Raw genomic sequence first — 18,346 nt, forward strand, 5'->3', positions numbered from 1 at the left:
ATTAAATCCCATATATTCAAAGACTTTAAACAGATATTCTTGGTCCACCCTGTCAAATGCTTTCTCGTGATCTATATTAATAAGGCATAAAGGGAGCCCCCTCTCCTCTGCATTCCTTAAGCATTTCCATTAAATCATTTAATCTCTTCCCAGAAAACCTGATAAAATTCAATGGGAAGACCATCTAGACCTGGGGTCTTCCCCTTTCCAAATGAAAAAACCACCTGTTTCACTTCTTCCATCCTTAATTTATGAATTAGATTAATATTATCTTCCTTGCTAATTTGACACTCCAGCTTTCTCAAAAACAAATCTTGCACATCACTTTGTTTCCCTCTTTCTATACAGATCTTCATAAAACTTTTTTTGTAACATTTAAGATGTCATTAATTTCTGTTACCACTTCCCCCCCCCCCTCCCCATCTCAAACTTTGCACAACTTTTTTTCTTCCCTAATTCACGAAAGAAACTACACGTCTCACCCTTCTCTAAATGATTCACCCTAGCTCTAAAGCACACTTTCTTTTCCATCTCTCTAAATAAATCAGTGTTTGTGATTAATTTCTTTAATTCCGTCGCCAAAATCAAAGCCTTCCCCTTGTAATTTTATTAGATTTTGCACTCTTTTTTGAAGTTTCAAATATCTATTTTTATTCCTTTGTGCTTGTTTCCTCCCCAATGTTATAAAATAACCCTTAGTACGAGACTTTACCATCTCCCACCATTCACTTATAGAATCAAAACGCACCTTCAACTCTCTCCATTCCAAATACCTTTTCTTATACGATTTAATACATTTTTCATCATTTAATAAATTACAGTTTTAACTTCCACACCCCTCTTCCATACTTAGTTCCCCCAGTTAATTCTAGTGAAATCTTTAACATTCTATGGTCTGAAAAAAAAAACAGATTCTAAACTAAAATTCTTCATGTTTACAAAGCTTGGAACAAAACAAAAATCTATCCTTGAACTAGTGGAACTATTAGACCACGTGTACCCTGGGTCAGAGGGATCAACATCTATTAAACCTGCATCCTTTATCAGAATTTTCAAAAGATTACCAGGTACATCTATTTTCTTTTTTCTGGTCTTCAATTAATATGCCACAATTAAAATCCCCCGCTACAAGCAATATTTTAGTAGTAATTAAAAATAACCTTAACTGTTTGTGACAGGAATGGCTGAGTGGGTGGCATCAGACCAGATGCAGGAAATACACAGACAGAGATTTGGGTTTTGGTTAAACTGAGCGCGTGATTGCGCTCAGCATTTAATACAGAAAATAAAAAGGTTTGCAACAAAACACAGGACACGGCACTTGAGCCAAAATAAACAGACAAACAAAACGGACTACACAGACAAACACGGTGAGCTTCTTTTACTACTTATTTTACTTTTACAATACCCTCCGTCTCCTAACCCGTTCTCCACTCACCGAACACCAACCCCCAGTGAGTGAAAACATGCAGCTTTTATGCAGTTGTACCGAGATTCGATTGCTAGTCAATCATTCAATTGGAATCTCGGTACAACTGCACGTGAATTAATTAAAGTGCAATTCCCCGTGCTCACATTTTACTTTTTACTTGCACGTGATGTGATGTGCCATCCCCGTGCCTAAATACAAATATACAATTTACACACAGGTGAAACACAGACCGCTTATATGCCGTGTACCAATGCATATACACCAACATTTACACACAACACGTAACATATAACATACACAGGGGGGGCACTTTGCCACATATACCCCCCCTTGTGCAACGCACACATGGCCTCAATGGCCACCTCCCCCCTCAGTCCCAAAGTCCCGGAAGAGGGGGAAGCAAGTTGTTTCTGGGGGGTGGCCATGGTGGAATGTCTGGCACCCCCCAATTCTTCGTGGCTGGCAGCTCCCTCTTCCGGGGCTTCAGCCACACTATCTGCTGCCGCGAAAGTGCAGCTGGGGGAGCTGGTCTCCTGACCTCCCCCTCTTTCTTTATGGCCGGCAGCTCCCCTTCATGGAGCTCCGGCCACAGTGTAGCGACCCGAGGCAAAGCAGAGGCCCCGGCGACCCCAGGCGAAGCAGGACCCTCGACGACCTCAGACGAAGCAGGATCCCTGGCGACCCCAGGCGAAGCAGGATCCCTGGCGACCCCAGGCGACGGCAGCAGCAGCGGACCCTCGGGAGGTGGAGGCAGAGGCAGCTCCTGCTCCTGCTCCTCTCCCTCAGGTGGTGGTGGTGGAGGCAGAGGCAGCTCCTGCTCCTCTCCCTCGGGTGGTGGTGGTGGTGGTGGAGGCAGAGGCAGCTCCTGCTCCTCTCCCTCAGGTGGTGGAGGCAGAGGCAGCTCCTGCTCCTCTCCCTCGGGTGGTGGTGGTGGAGGCAGAGGCAGCTCCTGCTCCTCTCCCTCGGGGGGTGGTGGTGGTGGAGGCAGAGGCAGCTCCTGCTCCTCTCCCTCGGGTGGTGGTGGAGGCAGAGGCAGAGGCAGCTCCTGCTCCTCTCCCTCGGGTGGTGGTGGTGGTGGAGGCAGAGGCAGCTCCTGCTCCTCTCCCTCAGGTGGTGGAGGCAGAGGCAGCTCCTGCTCCTCTCCCTCAGGTGGTGGAGGCAGAGGCAGCTCCTGCTCCTCTCCCTCGGGGGGTGGTGGTGGTGGAGGCAGAGGCAGCTCCTGCTCCTCTCCCTCGGGTGGTGGTGGAGGCAGAGGCAGAGGCAGCTCCTGCTCCTCTCCCTCGGGTGGTGGTGGTGGAGGCAGAGGCAGCTCCTGCTCCTCTCCCTCGGGTGGTGGTGGTGGAGGCAGAGGCAGCTCCTGCTCCTCTCCCTCGGGTGGTGGTGGTGGCGCTGCCGGCTCCTCCGACAGCGGGGGTAGGGCTGGTGGCGGGCGTCTCCGCTGGGCTCCCTTCAGCAGCAAAAACAGCGGCTGCTGTGGAGCCTGAGCTTCACGCCCTCGTCACTCCCAAAAAAAAATAGGGGTTTGGGCCTTCAGCTCCTCCCCTCCGGACACAGGACGCACTGGCTCCTCCCCTCCGGACCTAGGACGCACCGACTCCTCCCACTCGGGCCGTGGACGCTCGGGCCCCTCCCGCTCGGGCCGTGGACGCTCGGGCCCCTCCCGCTCGGGCCGTGGACGCTCGGGCCCCTCCCGCTCGGGCCGTGGACGCTCGGGCTCCTCCCGCTCGGGCCGTGGACACTCAGGCTCCTCCCGCTCAGGCATAGGACGTGGCAGCAAGGGCTCCTCTTCTTCATCCTGCATGGGGCATAGGGCCAACGTGTGCCCATATGCCCCACAGCCAGGGCACCACTCCCCCCATCCCAGTCTTTGGGCCATTGCCTGTAGGGTCCTGTGGACGGAGCAGGGTATGGTGGTGTGGCTAGTTTGGCCACAGTCGAAACACCACAGCCCTGCTTCCGCCTTTCTCCCTTTGCCCTCCTGTGCTCTTCTCCAGCCTCTTCTCCCCATTTCTTCTCCTTTTGTTTTTTTTTTGTTTTTGTTTTTTTTTCCAAAAAAAAACTGCGGTTCCCGCTCTGGCCTGAGCCCTGGAGGCGCTGTCGTCCCGGTTCTGAAACCACGTGTGACAGGAATGGCTGAGTGGGTGGCGTCAGACCAGATGCAGGAAATACACAGACAGAGATTTGGGTTTTGGTTAAACTGAGCGCGTGATTGCGCTCAGCATTTAATACAGAAAATAAAAAGGTTTGCAACAAAACACAGGACACGGCACTTGAGCCAAAATAAACAGACAAACAAAACGGACTACACAGACAAGCACGGTGAGCTTCTTTTACTACTTATTTTACTTTTACAATACCCTCCGTCTCCTAACCCGTTCTCCACTCACCGAACACCAACCCCCAGTGAGTGAAAACATGCAGCCTTTATGCAGTTGTACCGAGATTCGATTCCTAGTCAATCATTCAATTGGAATCTCGGTACAACTGCACGTGAATTAATTAAAGTGCAATTCCCCGTGCTCACATATTACTTTTTACTTGCACGTGATGTGATGTGCCATCCCCGTGCCTAAATACAAATATACAATTTACACACACGTGAAACACAGACCGCTTATATCCGGTGTACCAATGCCTATACACCAACATTTACACACAACACGTAACATATAACATACACAGGGGGGGCACTTTGCCACACTGTTCAAACAATTTAACTCTCAACCCTCGACTGAGACCCGTATACATTTATTAGCCACAATTCTGTGTCTCTATTTAATATCTACAACTAATAAACGTCCCGGGAATACTTTGTATTTCCACTACCATAATATTTGGGTTTTTAAATAAAAAACCAAGCCCTGCAGCTCTCTCTGTATTTGACCCAGACCACACAGATTCTCCCACGTTCCATTCCTGTTTTAAGCTTATAATAACAATCAGAGTACGGGATCCCACACTTGCAAACAAATCTGTCTCAATTGATTTTAAACAACCAAATACACTTTTGCGTTTGTTCGAACCCTGAAACCCTCTAACATTTACTGAAACAATATTGAGCAACGTGACTAATGTCAACAAAAAGGGAAAAAAAACTATAAACCCTTCTTTCCCCTCATTTTTATACTTCAGACTTATCCTTTCTATTTCCTTTTTTCTTTAGCCTCCCCTCCTCCCATTTACCTTCTGTGACACCCTCCGCCTCCACCTTATCAGTGTCCACACCAGCAATGCTCTCCCCAGTGTTTCCGTCATCTGATTGTTGCTCCTCTTCTGCCGGTGTTTTGTCCTCTGCCGGCGTTAGAACAGCCGAAGCAGCAACAAAAGACGCAACGTCATTTTCCTGCAAAAAGGCTACCCCTTCGAAGTCATATCTGACTACGTCGTGCCCCCTACTGGAAGAAGCAGGGCTATCAACGTAATCTCCACTCTCCTCCATTGTCTCTGACTCAGGTGTACAGCCTGAGCTTAATTCTGCTGTCTGAGAAGCAGATACCCCCCCCCCCCCCCCCCCCCCCGACTTTTTTTTTTTTTATATCAAACCCCTCGTCTTCTTCAGGCTTACGTTTCACGGGTCGCTTCCTTTAATCTGCAACCCCCTCCTCCTCAAACTCACTAGAGCTCGACGACGAAGAACCTTCCTCCAAGCTCTCCTCTTCGTTACCAAACTGCGCCTCTTTGTTACCCTGGCTCTCCGCTTCTGCCTCTTTCTCCACCACCGCAAGTCCCGTCGCTTACTGACCCTCTGCTCCTGCCTCCTCCTCCGCCACCGTTGGCCTCGGCGCTCGCTGCATTTTCACAACATTAGTGAACAAGTCCGGGCACATTTTAAAAACATTACCACCTTTGTCGCACAAGTTGCATTTCTTTTCTTCAGTGCACAAAGAGCTGATATGAGCCCCACCGCAGTTCTTGCATTTCACAACCTTGCACACAACTGCTAAGTGTCCCCACCCCCCACATTTGCTGCACAGCTTTGGCATTCCACAGTACATAACAAAACCCTGAGTAGTCCCCAGAGAAAAGTTACTTGGCAAATGTCTCGCACCATTAATCCCATTCGGGTGTTCGTGGAGTTGAATGAGCCATTGTCTAGCTCCGTTCCACACACCGTCAGCGTCCTTTACTTTTCTGCTAGACTTAACTTTACAATGTCTACGTAGCCAGGTTTCAATATCATAGTCGTTTTACAACCTCACTATAAAACTGATTTGTAACGACTTTTATTTCTCTGTCCGACCAAAGGTTCAACTGAAAACTGACTTGGTGGTGCGTCTTTTTTCTTCATATTATACACTTCCAAACATTTTTCCATTGCTCCATTACTCACAGAGCTTACGTCGAAGCTCACAGCAATTCCTGGACGCTTGATCAGACAGTTCAAATTCTCCGGTTTCACTTCCAACAGCCGCTGCAGGATCTGTCTACTGAAATCCAATCTTGACAAAGACACTTCTTTCTTGTCGCTCCAGTTGAAACTAAGCACGTTAAATCTGCGCACACTTGCTGTCGCCGCCCTCCTTCCAGCTCCCGATGTTAGTCTCTCCAAAACCCACTCGGAAGCCAAATGTTTCCCTCGAACACACACTTCAAGAACCACTACAGAAATGATCCCTGAAAGTATTGTTTTATGGGCAAGTGGCCGACCGTCTCCCTCCAACTCCTGAGTGGCACCGGTAGCTGTGCCGGTGACAAATAAACAGGAGCACTTTCATATAATGCATTTGCTGTAGACCAGTGAGGTGTTGCAATAACATTTCAAACTCATTCCAGACTGCAGGCCGTTAAAAGCTTAATTGGGTTCAGGTTTCTCGTATGATTTAGAAAGTACGAGCCAGTTGCCTCACTTGCATTGCCTGCCTTCCTCCTTTGCACTGTGACGTCTATCAAATGTGTGCTTAAAATCTGAATACGATTCCCATTTGAATCGTAAATATTTGGTTTCCATTTTAGCTATATGCATACACACTGTTCTGTTGAGCTCCCAGGGTGTTATCTAATTAAACACCATAATCGGTTAGCACGTTCGGCAGTTAACCGAAATGTTGTTTCAGATCTGAAACGGAATGTTTGGCATCTACAAAATGTCTAGCTAGTGTTGAATGGATATCTTTTCTCCTAATTGAACTTTTATGCTTGCTCATCAATGCGCAATCGTTACTGTCTAGTAGTTTTACCAACATATTGCAAATGGCAAGGACAACAAACCAAATAAATGACATGCGTTGAAGCACAGGTCATCACTTGTAAGACACTGTACTCTTTTTTTTTTTTTTCGTTGTATGGCTTGTAAAACGCAATCACAGGCGGCACAATTATGACATGGAAAAAGATCCAGTAGATTTGTCCAGTACACCTAGATCTCTCGAACATGTAAATGAGTCAGCCCTTAATAAACACTGTCAGTGTTCATTTCTGTGTATATGACATTGTCTATACACAATACCTGTTATGTAAGCCTATTGGTATCAAAGCGATCACAATTAATGCGATCCGTGTTTTCAGTCAGATTGATAGTTTTAATCAATCATTGAAAAAGCAGCAGTGCTTTGCAACTGTAGTTCGTCTTTCTTACCTTTTGGTAAGATACCCACTCAGAACGTGTCCGCTTCCTCCAGCCCCCTAAAGAACACTGGAGCGGTCATCAATAACAGCGAGCAGTTGGCCAAAAACAACACTCGCTGTCTCCTTCACGCTCAAACGAACACTCTCACTCTTCCTCGTGGATAGCGAGTCCAAACACTTTAGAAATGCATTTCGCTAGCAAATCACTATAGAAATGATCCCTGAAAGTATTGTTTTATGGGCAAGTGGAACATAATTGAGTACATTTCTAAACAATCCGCCAGTAACAGACATTATCTCAAAGCGCTATCATGTATTTTCAGCTCTTATGAAAAACAAGTATGCTTTTGCATTATATCACAGAAAACATGACAATCCTAGCTCTTCATTTAATCTCTCGGGTTCTTCCGTATGGAGATAGAAGATCCATTTGGATTCACATTGTAATAGTTTTTGATCGAGATTATCACCTCCTGGAGCTTGAAATATTTTTTGTATGCCATGGTATTTCACATCTGAAACTATGTTTGGCATCTACAAAATGTCTAGCTAGTGTTGAATGGATATCTTTTCTCCTAATTGAACTTTTATGCTCGCTCATTAATGCGCAATCGTAACTGTCTAGTACTTTTACCAACATGCTGTAAATAGCAAGGACAAGAAATCAAATAAATGACATGAGTTGAAGCACAGGTCATCACTTGTGAGATACGGTATTTTTTTTTTTTCTTCGTTCTACGGCTTGTAAAATTCTTAGTTTCAGACGCATTATCACAGGCGGCACAATTACGACATGGAAAAAAAAATCCAGTAGATTTGTCCAGTACACCTAGATCTCTCGAACATTTAAATGAGTTTTCCCTTCATAAACACTGTCTGTGTTCATTTCTGTGTATATGACATTGTCGATACACAATACCTGCCATGTAAGCCTATTGGTGTCAAACCGATCACAATTAATGTGATCCGTAATCAGTCATCAAAAAAGCAGCAGTGCTTTGCAACTGTAGTTTGTCTTTCTTACCTTTTGGTAAGATACCCACTCAGAACGTGTCCGCTTCCTCCAGCCCCCTAAGGAACACTGGAGCGGTCATCAATAACAGCGAGCAGTTGGCCAAAAACAACAATCGCTGTCTCCTTCACTCTCAAAAACAAACACTCTCACTCTTCCTCGTGGATAGCGAGTCCAAACACTTTAAAAACGCATTTCACTAGCTTTTTATATAAATGTTTATTATAAAAATTCAAAACAAATCAAAATACATTCATAACATCAAAAACAAAAAGAAAGAAACATTACAAAAACAACTCACGCAGTGTTCTCATTTTCCATTTTTGCCCAAAGCCTTTGTCTATCCACACATAATCTCTAATCCTAGAAATCACAATTTTACAGAAATCATTTACGTTTTGTTTTATTTTTAAACACTCAGATTTCTAATACTCCAAAGTGCCTCTTTTACACTCTTAATTATCAGCCATCCTTTTTCCCTGTCATTTGATTTAATCCCTTTTCTCGGCCCATACAATTTTAAATTGACACATAAATCTTGGTTTTTAATAAATTTCCATGTCCAATTATTTACCCTTTCCCAACATTTCCTCGCATACTCACATTCATAAAACACATGTTGTATTGTTTCTTCTGCCCCACTCTCTCCTCTAACACATGCATTCGACCTCGACACCTGTCTTCTATAGAGCAGCTCTTTACAAGGCAGCCTTGCATGTCCTGTTAACCATGCTATGTCCTTTTGTTTATTACTTAATCTAAAATAATTTACATTGTTCCATACCATTTCTGAGTCTTTGTCACTCAGTAAGCCTATTCTACTTAATTTTCCACTTGCCTCCTTCTTTTTAATCAATTTCTTTGCTGACCACTCGGCTTCCATCGCTTTACACACATTATTTTGTATAATAAAATTCATGGCCTTCCTGTACACAAGGCATATCCTGACTGTGACACAGTATTCGTTAATTTCACTATACCCATTCTCCTCAAACTGTCCAAAATAAAACCTAGCAAAAACTTTTTTTATTCATTTAAATAATTGACTTCAACATATGACACACAATGGACCCTTAGAAAATAAATGACTTTTGGAAAGCCCTTACCACCCTGACTCCCTTGTAAGATTACTGTTTCTCTCTTGACTTTCTCAAATTCCCTTCCCCAAAAAAACCGAAACAATTGTCTATTTATTGTTCTACCTGATGCAACATCAGGTGGGAACACCCTTGCTACATACAGCAGCATTGGCATCAGTACCATTTTTATAATTAATAGTTTTCCCTCTAGCGATAGCCTTCTTAACTTCCAATAATCCATTTCTCTTTACCCTCCCTAAGACTTCCACCCAGTTCCTACTCCCATTAATATGTTTATCAAATACAACACCCAAAATTGTTATACTCTCCTCTTCCACTATTAACTCCTTCTTGATCCTCTCCTTTTCTTTCCATTCTCCCATACACAGAGCATGACTTTACTACGTTGATTTTTTAACCAGAAGCTGTTTCAAATAATTTCATTTTATCCAAGGCTTTGTGAACCTGAAAGTCATCTCTGCAGATAAACAAACAATATATCATCCATGTAAGCCAATAACTTCACTTCTTGTTGTCCTGACCCTGGAATAATCACCTACGTTATCTGCTTTGTTTTCCTTATTTTTGCTAGCACGGGTTCTAAAGAAAAAATGTATAACAAGGGTGATAGAGGGCACCCTTGCCTTATACCTGAATTAATTTTAAACGACGGTGACAATAACCCATTTACCACCACCCTGGCATTTACGTCCCGAAACAGCATTTTAGTCCAATCAATGAAAATTGGATCAAACCCCATATGCACAAAGACTTTATAGAGATATTCATGATCTACCCTATCATAAGCTTTCTCCTGATCAATATTAATTAGACACAAAGTGTGTCCTCTCTCTTTTGCATATAGACATGCATCTCTTATTAGAACCAAATTATCCACCACAGTTCTCCTTGGCACACCACAAACCTGATCCGGACAGATTAATCTTCCGGTTACTTCTTGTAGTCTAATCATTAATATTTTGGATACAATTTTATAATCACAATTAAGCAATGTAATTGGCCTCCAGTTCTTCAGATCATTGATATCCCCTTTATTTTTAAACAAAATGGTTATCAAACCTTCCCTCATAGATCTCCCCAAACCTTTAACTTTAAAACATTCATTAAGCACTTTGTCACGGGTGACCCTGAACCAGTTATTATGTGTAGTAAGAAAGTGGATTCCTTTGCATGGAGAATTTCAGTGGCTAGAGTTCACGGCTCCTTGATTGATTCAGATTCAGTTGTATTAAGTCTGCCCACTAATAATGTAGAGCAAAATAGGTATTGTGGTGTTTGCAGAGCCGACCCGAGCTGAACCCAAGACAGAAGTGGAGTCCTGCTGGGAACGAGCTGAAACATTGGACATGGACTGGATGACTTAAAAATGAAATGTATTAATGAGATGATATGTGTTGTAACCATTTGTAATGTTTGAATAATCTTTAGTCTGTAACGAATACTGTAAAGTGCTCTCTCTCTGTAAGACCGTACAACAGAATCTGGTACAACTTGATACACTGGCCGGCCTTGAGCAATCTCTTATCAAAATTGGCACGATTCCCAGAATTTAGTGCTAAAATCTCTGTTAACACTTTTCAGCTTGAATACAGAATAATGCTGTACTAATAGATGTATGTTAAAATGTTTGTTTTAAATGGTATAGATTGTTGTGGTAACATATAATCATAGGTAGTGATAATTATTGTTAGTATGAAATACTATGAACAATTTTTATGTATAAGATCATATGATTCACTTTGCTTAATATGATAGCATACCTGAAGCTGTTTTCTATGAAGATGAGCATAGTTAAAAACTGAGTCCTAATTCAATGAAAAGAATTATTGTGTGCTTACATTCAAGAATTATAACTTCCGAATATAAAGGGAAAAGGAGTTAGGAGTATTCTTAAGGGAAAGAGAAACAGAAAAGGAGTAAAAGACCTCGCTTTGAGTAGGTTTCTGCTTGTAATTCAGTTTTAAAATAAGTGGGTGAGTAAGAACAACCTAGAGTAAAAAGCAGCCTCTAATTCAAGAAAAATAAGCATTGTCAGAAGATACACCACAAATAGAGAGCAGAAAAATTGAATAAAATCCTATTGTAATATTGCGGATATACTGCTGCTAGCAGAAAGTAATAAGGTTAGCAGCCATACGCTATAAGAAGTAATGTACTAGTTTGACTCTGAAGTTAAAAGACGCAGCATAAAAAGAAGTTGTGGTAAACATACAAAATAAAAGGATTGAATAAATAATGAAGAATAAAAGCAGGTTTTAGGAGAGTAAACTCTATGTGATCTGTCTTCTTGAACTCTCTATCAGCCTGCCCTTGGAGAAGATTTGTATTAGCCGATGGAAGGCCTCTTTGGTGGGAAGAGGCCGGAATTTTTTTATCAGAAGGCTTATAGTATCGGGCCGGACTGCAAAAATAGGGAGTTAGAACGGATGGTCTTAGCACCTAAGATAGTTAGTTGCCGGGCGGAACAAGCACGTAAGATACAGGTGTAAGGAAAGTTCTAGGGAACATTAATCACTATGAAACTTGGCAAGAAAAGAGGTGTCTCCAGCAAGCTGGTTTTAGCCAGTATGAATATAGCTGAAACATACAGGGTCATCTGAGTGTCAATTGAGTTCAGGCAATTGGGGCCCATAGGAGAGAAAGGCATTACAACTTCATAGCTCAATAAAATAGTTGGGTTTTTCATAAGGAGAAAACTCTATACTAGAAGAGATATAGAATAAAGGTTCCCTATAATACCGGCTAAACATACACCAGTAAGGAAAGAAGGAAACTAATTTGAGTGAGATGACATGAAGGAATATATTTTTGAAAGCCAAGTTCATGTAATCAATTATAATCATTATAACTATAACTGCTATATTATGATGTAACTATTGGTGTTGCATATATTCAAACACCACTCTTTTTATAATACACACAATTATTGGTGCTTAATCCCCCGCTATAAGCAATACCCTGCTCGTTACCAAAAATCTTAATTTTTCAAATAAATGAACTCTCTCCGTAGCTGACTGGGGCCCTGTAACAGGGCGAGCAACCCTGTACATTGTTTATTTATTTTTAGATCGGGGTCTCCCCCTCCGCCCCTGTGCAGTGTATTTATTTTGTATTATTTTTATTGTATTGTATTTATGACGGCGTAGCGCTGTGTTATTGTTTCGTTTATTTTTAAAAGTGTCCTGGCAGAGGCGACATCGGTGCTCGTCCTCTGCCAGGAGTAACAATTAAAACTCGTGCAGAAGGTGGCCATCTCCCGAATTAATTAGGTGATTTAATTTGTTGCTAATCGGGAGATGGTCACCTGTTATAAAAAGCCTGCAGATCTCCAACTCGTGGTGGGTGTTGTAGGTGCGGAGAGAGCGAGACGGAGATTAAAAGCAAAACTAAAAGAAAATAACATAGGAACAGTGAAGGCAATCTGCCCAGCCTGACCTGTGTTTGATTTATTTTGTGTTCGTGATTTGTTTTTGTTTACCCTTTTACTTTGCTCGGTGAGCACAGTGATTTTTTGTTTAAATATTTATTTTATTTTTTGTTTGCTTTAAATAAAACGGCGCCCGTGCCACTGCACCATACCTTTTGTTTTGTTGTGCCGCCTTTTGCCGTGACGTCAGACCCTCAGCCATTCCTGTCACACGTGGTGTCCTGCGTGGGATCGCAGCACCTCCAGGACGCAGTCAGAAGAGGGAGCATTCCTGCTGGTTCCACCTCCACCGCCCTGGGAGGACTGGGTGTTGCTCCCACCTCTGCCAGCAGAGGGAGCATACCTGCTGGTGCCATCTCCACTGCCCTGGGAGGACTGTGAGTCGCTCCTACCTCCGCCAGCAGAGGGAGCATACCTGCTGGTTCCACCTCCACCGCCGTGGGAGAACGACGTGTCGCTCCCACCGCCAGCAGAGGGAGAATACCTGCTGGTGCCACCTCCTTCTCCGTGGGAGGACGACATGTCGCTCCCACCAGCAGAGAGAGCATGCCTGCTGGTTCCGCTTCCACCACCGCCAGCAGAGGGAACATGCCTGCTGGTTTCCCTGTTGCAGCCAGAAGGGGAGGCGCCCCTGCCGCCTTCGCTGCCAGAAGGGGAGGAGCCGCCTTCGCAGCCTAGTGGGGAGGAAGCCCTTCCGCCTTCGCAGCCTGAAGGGGAGGAAGCCCTGCCGCCTTCGCAGCCTGAATGGGAGGAGCCCCTGTCGCCTTGGCCACCAGAAGGGGAGGAGCCCCTGCCGCCTTGGCCGCCAGAAGGGGAGGAAGCCCCTGCCGCCTTGGCAGCCTGAAGGGGAGGAAGCCCTGCCGCCTTGGCCGCCTGAAGGGGAGGAAGCCCTGCCGCCTTGGCCGCCTGAAGGGGAGGAAGCCCTGCCGCCTTGGCAGCCTGAAGGGGAGGAAGCCCTGCCGCCTTGGCAGCCTGAAGGGGAGGAAGCCCTGCCGCCTTGGCAGCCTGAAGGGGAGGAAGCCCTGCCGCCTGAAGGGGAGAAGCCCCTGCCGCCTTGGCCGCCAGAAGAGGAGGAGCCCCTGCCGCCTTGGCCGCCAGAAGAGGAGGAGCCCCTGCCGCCTTGGCCGCCAGAAGAGGAGGAGCCCCTGCCGCCTTGGCCGCCAGAAGAGGAGGAGCCCCTGCCGCCTTGGCCGCCTGAAGAGGAGGAGCCCCTGCCCATGAAGGCGACAGCAGGAGCCGCCGTCGGCATCGCCTGGGGTTGCCTGTGTCTCCCTTGCGTCTCCTAGGGTTGCTGCCGGTCCTGTGTCGCCTCCCGAGGGTCCGCTGCCGCTGCCGTCGCCTCCCGAGGGTCCGCTGCCGCTGCCGTCGCCTCCCGAGGGTCCGCTGCCGCTGCCGTCGCCTGGGGTCGCCAGGGATCCTGCTTCACCTGGGGTCACTACACTGTGGTCGGAGCCCCACGGAGGGGAGCTGCCGGCCATCAAGAAAGGGGGGGGAGGTCAGGAGACAAGCTCCCCCAGCCGCACTTTCGCGGCAGGAGTTTGGGTGGTCAGAGCCCCACGGAGGGGAACTGCTGGCCATGAAGAGGAGGGGGAAGGTCAGGAGACCAGCTCCCCCAGCCGCACTTTCGCGGCAGGAGAGAGTGTGGAGGGAGCCCCGGAAGAGGGAGCTGCCGGCCACGAAGAATTGGGGGGTGCTGGAGATTCCACCATGGCCACCCCCCGGAAACAACTTGCTTCCCCCTCTTCCGGGACATTGAGACTGAGGGGGGAGGTGGCCGTTGGGGCCATGTGTGCGTTGCACAAGGGGGGGGATATGTAACAGGGTGAGCAGCCCTGTACATTGTTTATTTATTTTTAGATCGGGGTCTCCCCCTCCGCCCCTGTGCAGTGTATTTATTTTGTATTATTTTTATTGTATTGTATTTATGACGGCGTAGCGCAGTGTTATTGTTTCGTTTATTTTTAAATGTGTCCTGGCAGAGGCGACATCGGTGCTCGTCCTCTGCCAGGAGTAACAATTAAAACTTGTGCAGAAGGTGGCCATCTCCCGAATTAATTAGGTGATTTAATTTGTTGCTAATGGTCACCTGTTATAAAAAGCCTGCAGATCTCCAACTCGTGGTGGGTGTTGTAGGTGCGGAGAGAGCGAGACGGAGATTAAAAGCAAAACTAAAAGAAAATAACATAGGAACAGTGAAGGCAATCTGCCCAGCCTGACCTGTGTTTGATTTATTTTGTGTTCGTGATTTGTTTTTGTTTACCCTTTTATTTTGCTCGGTGAGCACAGTGTTTTTTTGTTTAAATATTTATTTTATTTTTTGTTTGCTTTAAATAAAACGGCGCCCGTGCCACTGCACCATACCTTTTGTTTTGTTGTGCCTTCTTCTGCCGTGACGTCAGACCCTCAGCCATTCCTGTCACAGGCCCATATACATTTATTACTCACAATTCTGTCTCTCCATATTTAACATCAATAATCAATAAACGCCCAGGGACTACTTCATGTATTTCACTTATGACATTTGCATTTTTAAACACAACGCCCAGCCCTGCAGCTCTTTCTGTATTTGACCCCGACCATATTGATTCCCCCACATTCCATTCCTGCTTTAAATTAAAGTAACTCTTAGAGTATGGAATAACACACTCTTGCAAGCAAAACATATCTGCATCAATAGTTTTTAAATAACCCAGCACGCTTCTAAGTTTACTCGAACTCCAAATCCCTCTAACATTTATTGACACAATATTAAATAACATGACTAATAATCAAAAAAAAGAGCAACACAAATATACACCCTTCGTCCCCATTATTTTCCTACATCAGACCCATCTTTCTCTTTTTTCCCTTTTTTTCCTTTTTTTCTTCCCCTCCTCCCATTCTTGCTCCTTGTCCATCCCAGCACCCTTCCCCCCAAGTTTATCATTGTCCACAGCAGCGCTGTTTTGTTCAGCACTTACGTCCTCCACAGTTTCAACGTCCCGTACCTGCCCTTCTGCAGTTGCTTCGCCCTTTCCAGGCTTCAGCATGGCCGATACTGAAGAAAAAGACGTAACGTCCCCTTCTTCCAAAAAGGCTGCCCCATCAAAGCCCAATCTGACCACGTCCTCTCTCCCGCTAGAATAGGCAGGGCTGTCCACATAAAGCCCAGCCTCCTCCATTACCTCCACCTCAGATGTTACCTGAATTTATTTCAGATTTTGCTTCATACGAAACCAATACCTTGCCGACTTTCTTTTTAGTTGTGTCACTCCCCGCATCCTGTTGGTCAGGCTTGCGCTTTGTCGTTCTCCGTACTTCCCGGTCAGCAATGGCGCTCTCATACTCAGGCTCCTCAGCACTCGAGTCTGACTCTGAAAAATACTCCTCCAAACTCTCCTCTGTGTTCCCAATCTGTGCCATGCTGTTCCTCTAACTCTCCGAATCAGCCTCCTTCTCCTACATCGTTTGTTCTAGCACTCTTAGCCCTTTAATCATGTTGGAGTACAGGTCCAGGCATGCTTTAAAGACGTGCCCCTCTTTCCCACACAGGTTGCATTTCTTCTCTGTGCACATGGAACTAATGTGCAGCCCACCACAGTTCTTACACTTTACAGTCTTGCAAGCCACCGCTATGTGTCCCAGTTCCCCACAGTTACGGCACAGCTTCGGCATGCCGTAGTAGATCACAAACCCAAGAGCACTTCCCAGTGTAATATTATTTAGCAAATGCCGCACGCCATTAATCCCGCTCGGGTCCTCATGGAGTTGAATGAGCCATTGTCTAGCCCCATTCCACACCCCATCTGCATCTCTCACTTTGCGACTGGCAGATTTAACCTGACAGTGTCTGCTCAACCAGGTCTCAATATCATTATCATTTACAGTCTCGTCATAAAACTGAATCGTGAAAACTTTGATTTCTCTGTCGGACAGAGGCTCAACTAAAAACTGATTTAAAGGTGCATCTTTTTTCTTGTTAAACACTTCCAAGCACTTCCCCATTGCCCCTGTACTCACGAAGCTGACATCAAAGCTTGCAGTTATTCCTGGTCTTCTGATTTAAACAATTCAGCTCCATCGGTTTGACTTCTAGCAGCCTCTGAAGAATCTGTCGACCTGAAGACCAATCTGGTTAAGGTCACGTCTTCCTTTTCTTTCCAGGTCAAACGGAGCACGTTGAATCTCCGCCATCGTCTCAACTCCTGCTGTAGATCTTTCCAATTCCCGGCAGAAGATCCTTTTGGAAGCTGAAGAAGTGCTTAAATAATGCTAACCTCACAGAAAAACTCTAGAAACGCATTTCGCTAGCAAATCACTATAGAAATGATCCCTGGAAGTACTGTTTTATGTGCAACTGGCCGACCGTCTCCAACCAACTCTGAGTGGCACCGGTAGCTGTGCCGGTGACAAATAAACAGGAGCACTTTCATATAATGCAATTGCTGAATCCCAGTGAGGTGTTACAATAACATTTCAAACTCATTCCAGACTGCAGGCGGTTAAAAGCTTAATTGGGTTCAAGTTTCTCGTATGATTTAAAAGTACGAGCCAGTTGCCTCATTTGCATTGCCTGCCTTCCTCCTTTGCAGTGTGAAGTCCATCAAATGTGTGCTTAAAATCTGATGAATACGATTGCCATTTGAACCGTAAATATTTTAGTTATATGCATACAGTGTTCTGTTGGGCTCCGAGGGTGTTATCTAATAAAACAACGTAATCGGTGAGCGCGTTCGGCTTAACCAAAACGTTGCTGTTTCAAGCCCACGCAGGGACGAGGCATTCTTTTTGTCAATCGCCTTTGTCAAGCCAGTAAACCTGTATATAATGAGAAACGTTCAACAGCTCGGAAACACCATAATAGAATCCAATGCCTTTACAAATGTGTTTTGAAACTGTTCATTTTTCACCCAAATGCGGTTCTCAAATTCTTTTGCCTACTTTTTATTATTAGTATTACTTTTTCCAGAGTAAGATCAAAAGGCAAACATCCAGGAAATAGGTAAACACTGCTACAGCGCTTGAATTGTCTCAACAAACGTTTAGCTCAAACTTGTACATTGAGAGTCTATTCACATCTTTAACACAATCATCTGTGTTCCAGTAGCGGTTAATCCACATGGTGATCAATAAAGTGAATGCTGGCTTTGCTCACATATTAGCAAGACGTTTTCAGGATTCACGCATATTCTGAACAAGCACACTAGCATATGGTAATGAAAGGACAGGAAAATAACAGGTTTATTGGCTCTGGTCTTGTATCGTCACCCTGATTACTGTCTGTAAGGAAGTGGCATTAATCAAAACCTAATTATGTAAGGTTACCAATGCGCAAATACGAAGCATATTAAAACTTCTTCACAATCTTAAATCTTCCCACATGAATTACGAATACTTACTGATTAGTACGGCCCTTTCCCAATGTAACACTCTGCTTTGTTTGAACACCAACGATTGCTTGGATATTTATTAAACCACGATAATATTGTTCCCACTTTCTTTAGTACTACCAAATGTGTGCTTCCCTTGTCAGCCCTAGTGGCATAATGGAGAAAAGTAATGGCCCGTACGGGGATCGAACCTGCGACCTTGGCGTTATTAGCACCACGCTCTAACCAACTGAGCTAACCGGCCACACACGAACCTTGTTATTAAAACCCGAGAAAAACAAGTCCTGCCGACATTATGATTACCAAGATATGTTAAACTGAACAATAACACATTCAAAGTATTGGAAAGGCATAATTAGAGGCCTCATCTTTGAGGCAGTTTAACAGTGTGAAGAAAGTGGCGAGGTGCGGGCTTGCGGTGACTTTCTCTCATTTAAAAAC

At 45.0% G+C, this 18,346-nt stretch overlaps 3 non-coding genes across 3 annotated transcripts; all 3 read right to left on the reverse strand.

Moving 5' to 3' along the window:
- Positions 1-7,021: 7,021 nt before the first annotated feature.
- On the reverse strand, positions 7,022-7,234 carry LOC131702267 (small nucleolar RNA U3). Its single transcript, XR_009309421.1, has one exon. It is a non-coding gene; the product is annotated as a small nucleolar RNA U3 (small nucleolar RNA).
- An 801-nt stretch (positions 7,235-8,035) lies between these two features.
- On the reverse strand, positions 8,036-8,250 carry LOC117434612 (small nucleolar RNA U3). Its single transcript, XR_004549082.3, has one exon. It is a non-coding gene; the product is annotated as a small nucleolar RNA U3 (small nucleolar RNA).
- A 9,825-nt stretch (positions 8,251-18,075) lies between these two features.
- trnai-aau (transfer RNA isoleucine (anticodon AAU)) lies at positions 18,076-18,149 on the reverse strand. The gene has a single exon. It is a non-coding gene; the product is annotated as a tRNA-Ile (tRNA).
- Between the last annotated feature and the right edge of the window lie 197 nt (positions 18,150-18,346).

This window comes from Acipenser ruthenus, chromosome 29 (assembly GCF_902713425.1).
Source record: "Acipenser ruthenus chromosome 29, fAciRut3.2 maternal haplotype, whole genome shotgun sequence".
Lineage (NCBI taxonomy): Eukaryota > Metazoa > Chordata > Actinopteri > Acipenseriformes > Acipenseridae > Acipenser > Acipenser ruthenus.